The following is a 14,843-nucleotide window of genomic DNA, read 5'->3' as shown; positions in this document are numbered from 1 at the left end:
GACAGCCCGGCAAAGTATGTAATAAAACCATGTGACTGCGCTCGTGTGCTATCATATTGCAGCGCTCTCAACCGTGCTTCGAGCCTATCCTTTATCAGGGACGACAACGCTTCTTTTCCGTGTGGCGCCGCTAAAGATGCTGACGCACCGTGAGGCCGAGGCCTAAAGCCACGGCCGCTCGCTTACGGTCCGCGCGCAGGGTCCTCTCGCACGAAGCGCGGCTGAGAGCGCTGCGACACGATTACGCATGAGCGCAGTCACGTGGTTTTATTTCATATTTCGCGCCCTTTCTTTGAACGCCGAAAAAGATCGCCAGGCAGCATGTGCGCTGTCACAACAAAATCGGATCGGTCGTTTCTGAATCTCCTCTACAACGCAACGAAACGCACTTGGCTATAAAGTGAACATAAACATTTTGTATGTTTATCTCAGTCAATTAACTAATTAAGCGATATATATATATATATATGATACTGTAAGGAGCGCGACATGAGGGCAAACAATACGCCGTTGGTTTCATTCAGCTGCAGCTAACCAGTTTTTTTTTTGTTTAATGCTTGATTCAAGTTACTTGAAACACCCTGCATATCGCGTCTGTATATGTAAACCTCCCCTTATGTAACGCTCACGGGCCTCTGAGGTGACGTAAATGAAATGAAATGAAATTTCGCATTCGCCCGTGTGTAGTTTCGAGCACATCTTGGTTCATCCCAGCGTCGAAAGATGTCACCAGCAGTGCTGCCGTTGCTGGATAAGTACTCTTCTCTAAATACGCCTCTGTTGACTGAGCGGAGTCCCAGCCGCCGGGGTTCATCGAACTTGATTATGCCATCGCACGTACACTCGGAAGGAAAACCACCGTCGATGCGCAGAATAAAAATAAAACAAAAAAATGAAACAACAGCGAAGTAACACCGCCGTGACAACGCGGACATCCTGGAAGCGCGCCCTTGTCCGCGCACGGCCGGAAGCGATTATCACGCCCAGCCTCCAACACGCGCATTCTCTCGCCTCCTCGGGCGAGTCAATACACCCCGCGGGCGACACCTTCGGCGGGAGAGGTACACCGTTTCCTTACATCCCTTTTGTCCTCTTCGTTAGGGGAGCGTCTCTCCATACGCGCGGGAACAGCGGGAAGCACGCGACGGTCGAGGCCGTTGCGAGGAAGAAGCCACGCTGCGCGCGGGGTGGACGCGCCGTCTTTCCTCGTTATCCCAGCGGCCAGCGAGCGGCCGGAGACACTTCCGAACGGCGAGCTGGCCCCTCCGGGAAAGCGCGGATCCCCATTAATCCTGCTTACACTACGGCGCGGTCCGGCGACGCTCATTCGTCAACGTCACGGCGCGTCGCGAAGATGCGCCTGACGTCGGAGGGGGCCGCCACTCAATGCCCTCGGTCGCTTCGGGCCACTTAGCCGCAGACTCTTCGAGCGTAGCGTTCTAAGGTCCTTGTCTTCCTCGCTCCTCTACTCGTGCGCGACGCCGTTTCCCTTCCTCGCTGCAGTAAACACTGTGGATCCCCCGACGTGCCCGAACCACCCCAGCGCTTGACTCGCTCGGTTAGCCGTAAGTACACCGGACGTGCGCGCTCCAGCCACTCGGGGCGTCGCCGTAGTCATTAGGGATCCATCAGTTATTCATCGAACACGACGGCGGGGGAGGGGGAACAGTGGAAGAGCGATTTCCCGAAGCGGGCTTATAGCGCGAAGGCAAGCAGCGGGGACGAAGCCGGAATTTTATGGGCAGCGGCGGAGGCCGCGGTGCCAGCGCGCGCGAAGTGTCCGTTGTGCGCTACACGTGGAACGGCTCGCCGGTTCGCGTGCTTAGAGCAGTGTTCCCGATGGCACGGTGCTTATGCGGCGTATCGTAAATGAGCTTTCGCACAAATCAGCGCGATGTTGGCGAGTGCGAAAATGCACTTCCGCAAGGTAGGCGGCTTTCATGTGGGAAACGCTTAGACTAAGCGAGTGACAACGTGTGTGCGCACGCACGGAACCTCTCCCCCTCCCCCCCCCCACACACACGTACGTACACAGGCGCACAAGACAAGCCGACTGGCTTCTTCATATTAACGCCAGAGTATGACAATTCGCAACATCTTTAGCAAGGTCAACCTGGAAAGTCAGAACATTTTGTTAAACACAGGAGAAGTGAAAATACAGATACCCGAGTGAGATGTGAAAGTCTGTAATGGCTTTGACGACCCGATTAATCAACACCAGTATGAGGTTGTGGAACATCTCTTACTTTGTTGAAGCTCTGGAAGTTTCATCCTCCACAAGAAGTCCGCGTGCTGCTCAGCTAACCTGTTCCAATGGGCATAAAGGCGTTTCCAATGCCGACAGTCTCCCATGACCGCGCAATGGACCTTTGAACACTCCTGGTAAAACCCAACTTGGCGCCACCATTCCGCGGAAAGAATAGCACCAATTCTCCTGCCATGTCCAGTGTTGCGATTCGCCTGCGACACGTGGTTTTGCCGGCGCGACTGCGGCGGGGCGGCAGACATTTTTGGCCCGATCGTCGTCGCCGCAACGCTCATCGCCAGGTGTTTCCAAGCGCGACTGCGGCGATGCGACCGCATAGGGATCATCCTCGCATTCCAGTCATTGTGCCCGAAACAGGCGATGCCAAAGCAGGGACCATCCTCTCATTCCAGTCATTGTGCCCGAAACAGGCGATGCCAAAGCAGGGACCATCCTCTCATTACAGTCATTGTGCCCGACCGGCAGCGCTACAACAGGGTGCTACGAGATCGTGCTCGACAGGGTGCTACGAGATCGTGCTCGTCATGGTGCTACGGCATCGCTACGACAGTGTGCGTCACCATTAGCCCATTGTACATTCACGTGCTCGTCTTTTGAGGGGTTCCTTCTTGCCCTCAACTGCGAGAGTATAAAAACAGCTGCCCCGGACGCAAAAGGGAGGGCTCCGATTTCTTCTGTTGAGTGAAGTGCTCTCCCGTCTCTCTACTTCGGTCAACCTGACCGCCAACTCTTTGCGATGTTAAAATAAACAAGTTGTTTCGTTGTTACCAGTCGACTCATGCTTTGCCGGGACCTTCGGATGCTTCCAGTTGTACCCCAGGCCGCCAGGCCAACGCTACCCTTGGGGCTTGCGACCCAGGTACAACCACGGGCGTCAGCGCCGAGTTCCCAACAGATCGTACCAGCAGTCCGATCAAAACATCTGGTTGGCAGCGGTGAGATCGCCTCCGACTTCAAACAACTGTCTGCCAGCGGTGAGATCGCGACAACGGAGGCCAGCAGCGAAGAGATGCAGTTGACTGTATGCTGAGCAGCTCAACGACGATCCGGGAGCAGTGCAACGAGCCCTGTGTGACGACTGGTTGCCTGCAGCGGAACGACTGCGCGGAATTCCTGCCTGCGAGGTTTGGTGAGTGCGGGACTTTCTTCTTCTGAGCTTTGCCAGGTTTTTGTTAGTGTCAGAAACAGAGCTGGTAATTGTGGTTGTCGTTGCTGCCGGGTTAGTTTGCGGCAAGACAATAGTAAGCAGTAGAGAAAGCAGCATTCAGAGCAGCCATGGATTTGAAGTCGTTGCGCAAACCGAAATTGTTGGAGCTTGCAAGAGAGTTGGGTCTGGATGTCTCAGACAAACTAAGAAAACCAGAACTGCTAAAGGCTATTCTTGAGTTAGAGGCTGAGGATGACGAGCTGTCGGAATGCCTTGAGACTATTGAGGAGAGGTCAAAAAGACAGGAGCGCGAACTTAAAGAGCAAAAAGAGAAACAGGAGCGCGAACTTAAAGAGCAAAAAGAGAAACAGGAGCGCGAACTTAAAGAGCAGAAAGAAAAAGAAGAGCGTGACCGTCAACACGCTTTGGAAATGAAGCGTCTTGAGGTAGAGATGGAACGCGCTCGTAATGGAAGTCAGGCACACGGTGCAGGAGAACGCGTATTGTTCAAAATGACTGACCTGATGCGGCCGTTTAAGCTTGGAGAGGACATTGGTTTGTTCCTGGTTAACTTTGAGCGAACGTGCGAGAAGCAGGGGTTCTCTCGGGAAACGTGGCCACAGCGCTTGCTCACTTTGTTACCCGGCGAGGCGGCCGACGTAGTCGCTCGCTTGGATAGAGAGGAAGCAGAGGATTTCGACAAAGTAAAATCGAGTCTGCTAAAAAAGTACCGGCTGTCTGCGGAGGCGTTCCGTCGGAAGTTTCGGGAAAATGAGAAAGGCAGAAGTGAGTCATATACAGAGTTTGCGTATAGGCTTATGTCGAACATGCAGGAGTGGCTCAAAGAAGAGAAAGCGTTTGGTGACCACGATAAAGTTCTGCAGTGTTTCGGGCTAGAACAGTTTTATAGTCGATTACCGGAGAACGTGCGATACTGGGTCTTGGATAGGCCAGACGTTTGTACGGTGGCTAAAGCCGCTGAGCTAGCCGAGGAGTTTGTGACGCGTCGAGCTCGCGGAGCTAAGGACGGTCAAAAGGGTGAATTTGGCTCGAAGTTTGAGAGGCCGAAGTTCACAACCATGAGATTAAAGGGGGACACGCGTAGTGCGGATGCGAGCGAAAGCAGTCCGACCAGACGTAAAGAGACGGCGGCAGCCAAACGCAGAAAGCGGTTCGAGATGAGGCGAGCGGGCGTTTGTTATACGTGCCAGAAGCCGGGTCACTTTTCGGCGCAGTGTCCGGAAACAACACCAAAGGTTGTGTTTTTTTCAATAGGCAGCACTGACGAGAACATGAAGCTTCTCGAGCCTTACATGCGAGACCTCCTCGTGAACGGGAAAGAGTGCCGAGTGCTTCGCGATTCCGCAGCTACGATGGATGTAGTTCACCCATCTTACGTAGAACCCCATATGTTCACGGGCGAGTGCGCGTGGATCAAGCAAGCCGTGGAAGCTCATAGCGTGTGTCTGCCCGTAGCAAAGGTGCTTATTGAAGGACCTCACGGAGCGCTTGAGACAGAGGCGGCAGTGTCATCTATGCTGCCACCCCAGTACCCGTACCTATTTTCAAACAGGTCCGATCACCTCCTGCGCGAGAAGGGGCTTTTGTTTGGTGAAGCTAGTGTTCAGGCCTTAACCAGATCGAAGGTTCGGGAGCTCGCTGCAAAGGCGGTAGTTGCGGGGCCGACGTTATCAAACAACGAAAAAGGGTCAGAGGCGCAGCAAGCTGATATTCAGAGCACGCCCGAACTGAATAAACTAGAGTCTGTAACGTTAAAGGCGCCAGATACTGGAGAGGAAACGCCCGACGCGGGAAAGTTAGAAGAGCTATCTACTGATTTGCTCATCGCGCCTACGTCAGACGGACTTGATAGGTTGCTAAAAGTCAGCCGGACGGCTTTGATAGCCGAGCAAAAAAAGGATGGCAGCCTGGAAAACGTGCGCTGCAATGTCAAAGAAGGTATCGCCAGGAAAACTGCGCGTTTTGTGGAAAGAGGTGGAGTCCTGTACCGGAAGTATCTAGACCGAAGAGGAGTGGAGTTCGATCAGCTGATCGTGCCTCAATGCTATCGTCAGGATCTGTTGCGCTTGTCGCATGGGGGTTCGTGGTCCGGACACCTAGGAGTTAAGAAAACTAAGGACCGTCTCTTGCAAGAGTACTATTGGCCAGGGTGTTTTCGGGACGCAGACCATTTCGTGAGGACATGTGACACTTGTCAGCGGGTGGGCAAACCAGGGGACAAATCAAGGGCGCCGTTGAAATTGGTACCTATCATAACGGAGCCCTTTAGACGGCTCGTTATTGATACAGTGGGACCTCTGCCGGTAACAGCCACGGGGTACAGACACATTTTGACTGTGATCTGCCCAGCGACAAAGTTCCCTGAAGCAGTGCCGCTTAAAGAATTCAGCTCAGTTGAGATAGTTAATGCACTACTGTCCATATTTGCGCGAGTTGGTTTCCCTGCGGAAATCCAATCAGATCAGGGCACCGTGTTTACTAGCGCTTTGACGACAACTTTTCTCGAAAGGTGTGGGGTAAAGCTGTTACACAGCTCAGTGTACCACCCACAGTCGAATTCCGTTGAGAAGCTCCACTCCGTCATGAAGCGCGTGTTGAGAGCGTTGTGTTTTGAACATCGAACTGACTGGGAGGTGTGTCTGCCTGGGGTGATGTTTGCTTTAAGGACCGCGCCGCATGCAGCTACGGGGTTTTCGCCAGCTGAACTGGTGTACGGTCGCTCGCTTCGATCTCCGCTTCGCATGCTTCGAGAATCATGGGAAGGTAGGGGCGACGACCCAGTCGTGGTGGAGTACGTGCTTAAGCTCCTCGAACGCTTAAGAAGGGCACAGGAGTTGTCAGGTGAAGCAATGACAAAGGCCCAGCAGAGGGCCAAGGTTTATTATGATCGGACAGCCAGGGCCCGTCGTTTTGAGGTTGGCGATGAGGTCATGATATTGCGCACATCGCTAAACAACAAACTAGACGTGCAGTGGGAGGGCCCAGCGCGAATTGTTCAGAAACTGTCGGACGTTAACTACGTGGTAAGTCTGCCAGGAAAGCGGAAAGCACAGCAAGTTTACCACTGTAATCTGCTCAAACCTTATAGACAAAGGGAAGCAGTGGTGTGCATGATGGTAAACGTTCCTGAAGAGCTTCCGGTCGAGCTTCCGGGACTAGGCTCAGTGACGAACAGGGAAGACACCGGTCAAGTCATTAGTGACCTTATCAGTAAAGCACCGCTGTCGCCTGAGCAGAAAACCGAACTACACCAGCTATTACAAGAGTTTCAAGGTCTGTTCTCTGAGAGGCCTGGTAGGACTTCGGTACTTACTCATGATATAGAACTTACCTCCCCAGAGCCAGTACGATCCAAGGCGTATCGGGTGTCACCCCGCCAGAGCGATATTATGGAGGCTGAGGTAAAGAAAATGCTACAGCTCGGTGTTATTGAGGCAGGTGAGAGTGATTATACCTCCCCTTTGATTTTAGTTGAGGTACCGGGCAAGGAACCTCGTCCTTGCGTCGACTACCGCAGGCTTAATTCCATCACTAAGGATCAAATTTATCCGATCCCTAACATCGAGGAGCGCCTTGAGAAAGTTAGTAGCGCTCAGTTTATTTCCACCCTAGATCTTGTCAGGGGTTATTGGCAGGTTCCACTTACAGAAGAGGCTAGTAGGTATGCGGCGTTCATTTCACCAATGGGAACATTCCGTCCTAAAGTGTTGAGTTTTGGTTTGAAGAACGCGCCATACTGTTTTTCAAGCCTCATGGATAAAGTGTTGCGGGGACAGCAAGAATTCGCTTTACCGTATCTAGACGACGTAGCGATATTCTCCGCATCCTGGTCTGAGCATATGACACACTTGCGGGCAGTGCTAACCCGCCTGCGCGAAGCAGGCTTGACAGTAAAGGCTCCTAAGTGCCAGTTAGCACAGGCCGAGGTTGTCTACCTCGGTCACGTGATTGGTCAGGGTCGTCGCCGCCCCTCTGAGATAAAAGTGGCCGCTGTGCGAGACTTTCCGCAACCGCGCACGAAGACCGATATTCGGTCGTTCTTAGGTGTCGCCGGCTACTATCAGAGGTACATCCCTAGGTACTCTGATATCGCGGCTCCCCTGACGGATGCTCTAAGAAAGACAGAGCCTCAAACAGTCGTCTGGGACGAGACAAAGGAAAGAGCTTTTAGCGCCCTAAAGAGTGCCCTAACAAGCCAGCCTGTGCTACGATCGCCAGACTATACAAAAGGGTTCATTGTTCAGTGCGATGCTAGTGAGCGAGGCATGGGCGTTGTACTGTGCCAACGGGAAAATGGAGAAGTAGAACACCCCGTCCTGTATGCTAGTCGTAAGCTGACCAGTCGTGAGCAGGCGTATAGCGCCACCGAGAAAGAGTGTGCGTGTCTCGTGTGGGCCGTTCAGAAATTGTCATGCTATCTAGCCGGCTCGAGGTTTATCATTGAGACGGATCACTGCCCTCTCCAATGGCTGCAGACCATCTCTCCCAAAAATGGCCGCCTCCTGCGCTGGAGCCTCGCTTTACAACAATATTCCTTTGAGGTGCGTTACAAAAAGGGGAGTCTCAACGGTAACGCCGATGGCTTAAGTCGAAGCCCCTAACGTAGGAATCAGCCTCAAAATTGTTTGTTACTGATGTTTTTTTTCCTGAGGCAGGATTTTTTTAACATATTGCTTTTGTTTAGTGTTTCAAAGTGATGATATGCTTTCTAGTGCAAGTTTTCAATTTGTGGACGCGTTCTGAGTGAGGCTAGACTACTGTAAGGAACTAGGCAGTGGTATAAAAAGGGGAAAGAGCCTGGCAGGGCTTAGTGAGGGTTGTGCCGTGCTTGCTGACTGAGCGGTTGAGTTTCAGCGTAGTTCTAACGCTTACCGGGAACGAGAACAAAAATGTGAACTCTCCCGAAGTCACTTTGCAGTGTCCCGTGCGAACCTGAACAAGAGAACGAGGCCTTCTCTGTGCGCTGCGCTCAAGAAACGTCGAGGGACGCCCGACTTCGGTTATGAGCATCATCGAGCGACATCCCTCCGGACAGCGGATGCAGTCCCCTGTCCATCGGGATCTCCTTCCCCCGGCGGGGCGGTCTGTTGCGATTCGCCTGCGACACGTGGTTTTGCCGGCGCGACTGCGGCGGGGCGGCAGACATTTTTGGCCCGATCGTCGTCGCCGCAACGCTCATCGCCAGGTGTTTCCAAGCGCGACTGCGGCGATGCGACCGCATAGGGATCATCCTCGCATTCCAGTCATTGTGCCCGAAACAGGCGATGCCAAAGCAGGGACCATCCTCTCATTCCAGTCATTGTGCCCGAAACAGGCGATGCCAAAGCAGGGACCATCCTCTCATTACAGTCATTGTGCCCGACCGGCAGCGCTACAACAGGGTGCTACGAGATCGTGCTCGACAGGGTGCTACGAGATCGTGCTCGTCATGGTGCTACGGCATCGCTACGACAGTGTGCGTCACCATTAGCCCATTGTACATTCACGTGCTCGTCTTTTGAGGGGTTCCTTCTTGCCCTCAACTGCGAGAGTATAAAAACAGCTGCCCCGGACGCAAAAGGGAGGGCTCCGATTTCTTCTGTTGAGTGAAGTGCTCTCCCGTCTCTCTACTTCGGTCAACCTGACCGCCAACTCTTTGCGATGTTAAAATAAACAAGTTGTTTCGTTGTTACCAGTCGACTCATGCTTTGCCGGGACCTTCGGATGCTTCCAGTTGTACCCCAGGCCGCCAGGCCAACGCTACCCTTGGGGCTTGCGACCCAGGTACAACCACGGGCGTCAGCGCCGAGTTCCCAACAGATCGTACCAGCAGTCCGATCCAAACACCAGTTAATGGTTGAAGGAAGTCGCACATTATTTGAACTTCCAATGGGACGACACGATTACGAGTAAACCACGACATAGTTCTAGCATGGAACACCCATGACTCGGAACTCGCAATCGAGGGAACTGCAACAATTTTCGTGGCATGCTTCACAACTTGTCCGCGTTTGTTCCGGCAACACTGAACATGGATGTTCAACGCGGTATGGTGGCTCCTGGCGAGCTTTTGGGTTAGTTCAGTCGTGCAAGTCTAGCGCATAAACGTCGTTTATGTGAATACGGTAGAAGCGTATAACCTTGTATTAACACAGAGTGTCGCACTTCCCCGATACATCTCTGTTTACGTAAGTGCCCACATTGCTGCCCATCAGGTCGATTTTACCAAGAGAGAGAGAGAGAGAGAGCAGAGAGAGGTAAGGAAAGGCAGGAACCAGACGCGCGTCCGGTCTAGTACCCTGCTCAGGGGAAGGGGCATGGGGAAGCAGAGACGGAGCGGAGATAGAGAGAGCACACTTTCGCGCACATTTGCCACCCGGTTGCCAAGACCTGTCGACTTTAGGTATTTCCCAAACGCTTTCTTGGCTCTCTGTGCCATCGACGCATACGGCCATGGTCCAAGGATTTTAATTTCCCAAAATGGTCTAGAGTCCAGTCGGTTCAATGCTGTGCGGGGAGTTTCACGCTCGACGTCGTACTGAGGACAGAGACCTAGGATGTGTTCAATCATTCCTATCGTTCCACAAGACACGCACATGGGTGTTGTTAGGGTTGGCGTCTGGCACCACGTGCAGAAAGGAATTTCAACCGACTATATCTCACCCTGCCTCGTCGAAATGAGGCGTGACTTCGCCTGATATGGTTGGCGTCCCGCACCTCATGCAGAAAGAACTTTCTCTCACCCGACCTTCTTCCACCAGGACTCGTCGAAATGAAGCGTGACTTTCTAATTCGCCATGACCATTTCGAGTGTCTGCCGGTCTGGCGGAAGCCCCGCATTGTACAGGCCTCTTTTGTGTGTGTGTGTGTGTGTGTGTGTGTGTGTGTGTGTGTGTGTGTGTGTGTGTGTGTGTGTGTGTGTTTGTGTGTGTGTGTGTGTGTGTGTGTGTGTGTGTGTGTGTGTGTGTGTGTGTGCGACTTTAGAGGGACCCGTTCTTCGAACGGCCAAAAGGAGAACTTCCACGAACCAGCAACGCGCAAGGGAGACGGACAAGCGTCTACAATTCCAGGAGGCGGGATGGTCTCCTCCTTGCAGCAGCCTTTCTGGTCGACGGAAGCAAGAGCCCTCCTTCTTGCAGCAGGCTTTCTCTGCCGGTGACGTGACGTCGACGGAAGCAAGATCCCTCCCACGATTGTAGAGAGCCTATTTAAGGGGCTCCGAAATGTACTTTTGATCGTCATGCTCTTCTCATGTTCTTTCACCACCCTTTGAATAAACCGTGCAAGTTTCGCACTAGAAATCGTCTCGCCCTTGCTTGGTCGCCATGGTCTACCAGATGCCTGCAGCCCGCCGACAACGCCACGCTACGCAATAAGTAATGTCGGTCGAGCTTCGATAGGCAGGCGCCGCTACAACTCGGCAGCAGTACGATACGCTACCCTGGAGTACGGAACAATGTATCCTGCATTCCAATGCGGAGCGAGTACGCTTTCGTAAATGCCACCCCGAGCCAGAGGCGGCACAATACTGTCGCCTCAGAGTGGGAAACCTTTGATGGCACTTGTGGTTTTAAGGATGGATCAAGCCTATAAAGATGTCACTTCGGGAGGTTTGGAGAATACCAGTATTTGTGTGTCATAGCTTTAGCGACGATATGAAGCTTTCTTGCAGCGTCGGATCTGGATAAGTGAATTGGAATTTGTCGGGCTTCCAGGTGGGCAAGCCGGGCGGCTTCGTTGGCGAGGTCATTGCCAGCAATGCCGGTATGCCGAGGTAGCATCCAAGTGTTACATTTGAAGGGAAGAACTCTCAATTTTCGCAAGCTCGCTATCGCAGTCGCGTTGTGGAATGAACTGAAAGTATCTGAAATGTGCCAGCTACGTTCATTTACGTCAGAGGCTGATACAAAAAAAAAAATCATGCTCAAGCCCCCTCACCCCCCCCTCCCCATTTCTGCTTGCTGTGTACGAATCACAACAAGATCTCGGAGGTTATGGTAACAGCTATAGGCTGTGCAGGAGCACCGCCACTTTTATTTTAGCATCGTTTCTACTCTTACGGTAAAAGTGGTTGCTTTGCTACTGCAGTGACTTAATATACTAATTCGCGTTAAAACTTCATATTCGTAATTCCTCATTCGCTACATTCAACGACTGGACCTTGCCAAAAGGGACCACTGTCCACCGGGAACCATATACGACAACTTGTTATTATACCCGCTGAGGAGCGAAACAATAGATTTAACGCGGGCGCTCGAACGAAGGCTCCACAGGAGTTGCTTTTTATTTCTTCATCCGTTTTTCGTTCAATGTACGTTTATCTTTATCTCATTAGTGTCTCTTCAAGATCTGTCAAACTTCTTACGTTAGTTCCCCGCCTCCCTTCCGCTCGTCCCCGCTCTACCCTTCAAAGTGTTGGTATCCCCATCAGGCTACTTGTCTCACTCACCCTCGCAATCACCGCAGCCACCGCCCATCTGCAGGGGCTACCGTCATTACTGCGGCGCGCTCGTTGTGCGCGTTGCCCGAACAATGGCGAGGCGCAACAACGCGGAGGGCGAAACCGCCCCGGACAACCGCAACAAGACGGGGAGAGGAGGAACACCACACCGAATCGTCGCGAGAAACAAATCTCTCCCGCGCCAGCATCATCCCTGCCTCCCCGCTCTCTCGACGAGCAAAAGATTCTCTTGCCGAGGCCCGGCACCCATCACGCCCATCTATGCCGGTCCTACGCCTCAGGCGGTCCGGTACCGCCGCGTTTTATCCTTTTTCTTCGCTGAAGGCAAGGCTGGAAACGAGCTACTTGATGGAGGTGCTGCGCGACTCGCTCAGACCACACGTTAGGCCTACGTGCTAAGGGGGGGCCTTCGGAGAAGCCCGAGAGCGGAGCGTGGATGCTCAATCACGGCTGAAAGCCGGGCGGAACTTTGTTGTTGCACAGACAATGGTATATAGAACCGCCGTTTTGAAAAGTTTCTTCGAGACGGAAATGGTTAAAAACGAAAGCGAATTTCCTTACATCAACGAAAACATCCTGTAGATGAAATGGACTTCTGTGAGTGACAGCCGTATTACAGTTTTTTTCCAGAGCGCAACGGGAGCAGCCATAAAGCCGAAGTCTTTCGCGGAGCTTATACACTGAAAGAGTGTGCGGAGGGCACCACGAGTTTGTAAGACGGAGGCAAGTAGTGTGGGAGCACATAATTCTAAAATCATAATCTTTAAACATGTCACATAATCCTTAAACATGTCGGACCAACTGGCCCAAAGTTCCCCCCTCTTGAACATAATTCAATGTGCGTCGTAAAATGTCCATCGCGAAGAACGAGAACTCGCCAACATGAGAGGCTACACAAGAGAAAGAGAGAGAGAGAGAAATACAGAGGAAAGGCAAGGAGGTTAACCAGATAGCAGCTTGCTGTTTGCTACCCTGCACTGGGGTTGGAGAAATAGGGATTGAAAAGAGGACAAAAAGAGAGGGAGATAAAGAAAGGAACGGGAACAGGTAACAGGAAAGACGTTCACACAGGCCGGTCGATCTCAAGAACCGCAGCAGCGCTTGCACGCCCCTCTGATGCGATGTCGAGTCCCATGTTTCTTCCGACAGAGGCTGGTGGTCCAGCAGGTTGAGCACGACGCGAAGTGATCGCCTCTGCACGCTGTACCACCGGCACTGGCACAGAACGTGACGAATTGTTTCCTCGTCGCCGCAATGGCCACTTGCTGCGGTGTCGGTCATCCCTGTGCATAACGCGTAGGCATTGGTGATCGCGACGCCCAGCCCATAGCCTACGCAATATGGTCGGGACTCTTCGAGGAAGTCTTGGAGGAAGTTGAAGGCTTAAGAGGAAGCTTTAGCTCGGGCCCAACTCCGACGCGGCCTATTCAAATACGTGTAAAACGCAAAAACGTTTTTCTGAGATAACCCCTGGACCGATTTTCATAAAATTTGTTGCACTTGTGAGAGAAAGTCAAATTCTAGCGACTCTTGGAAGCAGAATTTTGATTTAGGTCCTGGATTTTGTTAAACAAATTTTCAAAAATTGTGATGTTCGAAAAAAATAGAAGAACGAAGTTTACAAATTCATAACTCTGCATCAAAAACACATATCGCAGTTCTGTAAACGGCATCCATTAGACCGTTGAAAGCGGACAAATTTGATTTGTCATTTTATATCTTACGTGAATTTGTTACGCTGTTTACAAAGGTTATGCAAAAGCTGTATTTACATATTACTAAATTTTTTTAGATTCATGTATAGCATATCACTTTTGTCCGTTTTAGATTTCTTATTATATAAAATTCACAGAATTGTATTATCGTTTTTCGTTTCTAAGTTACAGAGTTGTAAACTTGATAGTTCCTTTTTTTGAAAATTTGCGATTTTTGCCAGTTCTTAATAAAAAATTAAAGACCGAACTCAAAAATTGGAAACCAACAGTCACTAGATTTTAAGTTTTTCTTTTAAAGGCAACAAACCTCGTCAAATTTGGTGCAGTGGTTGCCGAGAAAAACGGATTCTCCTTTTACATGTATTTAGATAGGAGCGCCCGAGCTAAAGCTTCCTCTTAAGGTTGGATCCAGGCTGTACAAACGGGCATGCATGAAATGTGGTTCCCTCCGCTCCAATGTGGTGCATCGCCGTGCAAGTATGCGGTGCTTCGTTGCGGCATCTGCCTTTGACAGCGGCATTGATAAACGGCGGTCTGCTGCACGAGCCAAACGAGCAGCTTTATCGGCATGTTCATTGCCGATAGGACCACGGCGACATTTTAGCCGCTGAAAAGAAAAATGATTTCGTGTCCTTTCTCAGTCAGGTGCTGTATGGCCTCTGTAATTTCGAACACCAATTGCTCATTTGGTTCGTCATCAGTAAAGCGCAGTGCATCTCGGAGCGCTGCGAGTTATGCTGCCGTGGGCGTTACCAAGTGAGACGTTTTTTTTTATTGTTCTCACTTGGATCTTCACATTACAGAAAACTTCGCGAAACTTGTTTGCTCCCATAGCCTGGCTGGCTAGTAACGGGACCAATTGTTCGACGTACCTACGTAATTCGGCAAGAGGCTACCACAGTGCCAAAAGGAACACAAAGCTGAATACAAATATTAGAATACAAATGATTCAATCATACAGAGGATAACAGCGAGCAAGTTGACCATTTGTCCAATTATACCACTTATCCACTGAAAAATAAACGATTCATGGCTGCGCAAAAATTATGTGCAGCATTCACATCAGTCGGCATGGCATTCCAAATGAGAGCGCCGTGAAATTCTATTAGCCTTCGACCGTAGGCATTTCTGGCAACCGGTAAATTGAAACAGTTGTTCAGTTGGTGCTTAGTGGGAGAGGGTGATGATGTTTTATTATTCTATGTATTATGTCAGCAACACTTAACATGTGAACAGAGCCCAGCGGAGGAAGTA

This window comes from Dermacentor variabilis, unplaced genomic scaffold (assembly GCF_050947875.1).
Source record: "Dermacentor variabilis isolate Ectoservices unplaced genomic scaffold, ASM5094787v1 scaffold_17, whole genome shotgun sequence".
NCBI classification, from domain to species: Eukaryota; Metazoa; Arthropoda; class Arachnida; order Ixodida; family Ixodidae; genus Dermacentor; species Dermacentor variabilis.
The sequence above is the reverse complement of the archived record's forward strand: the minus strand, read 5'-3'. Positions refer to the sequence as shown.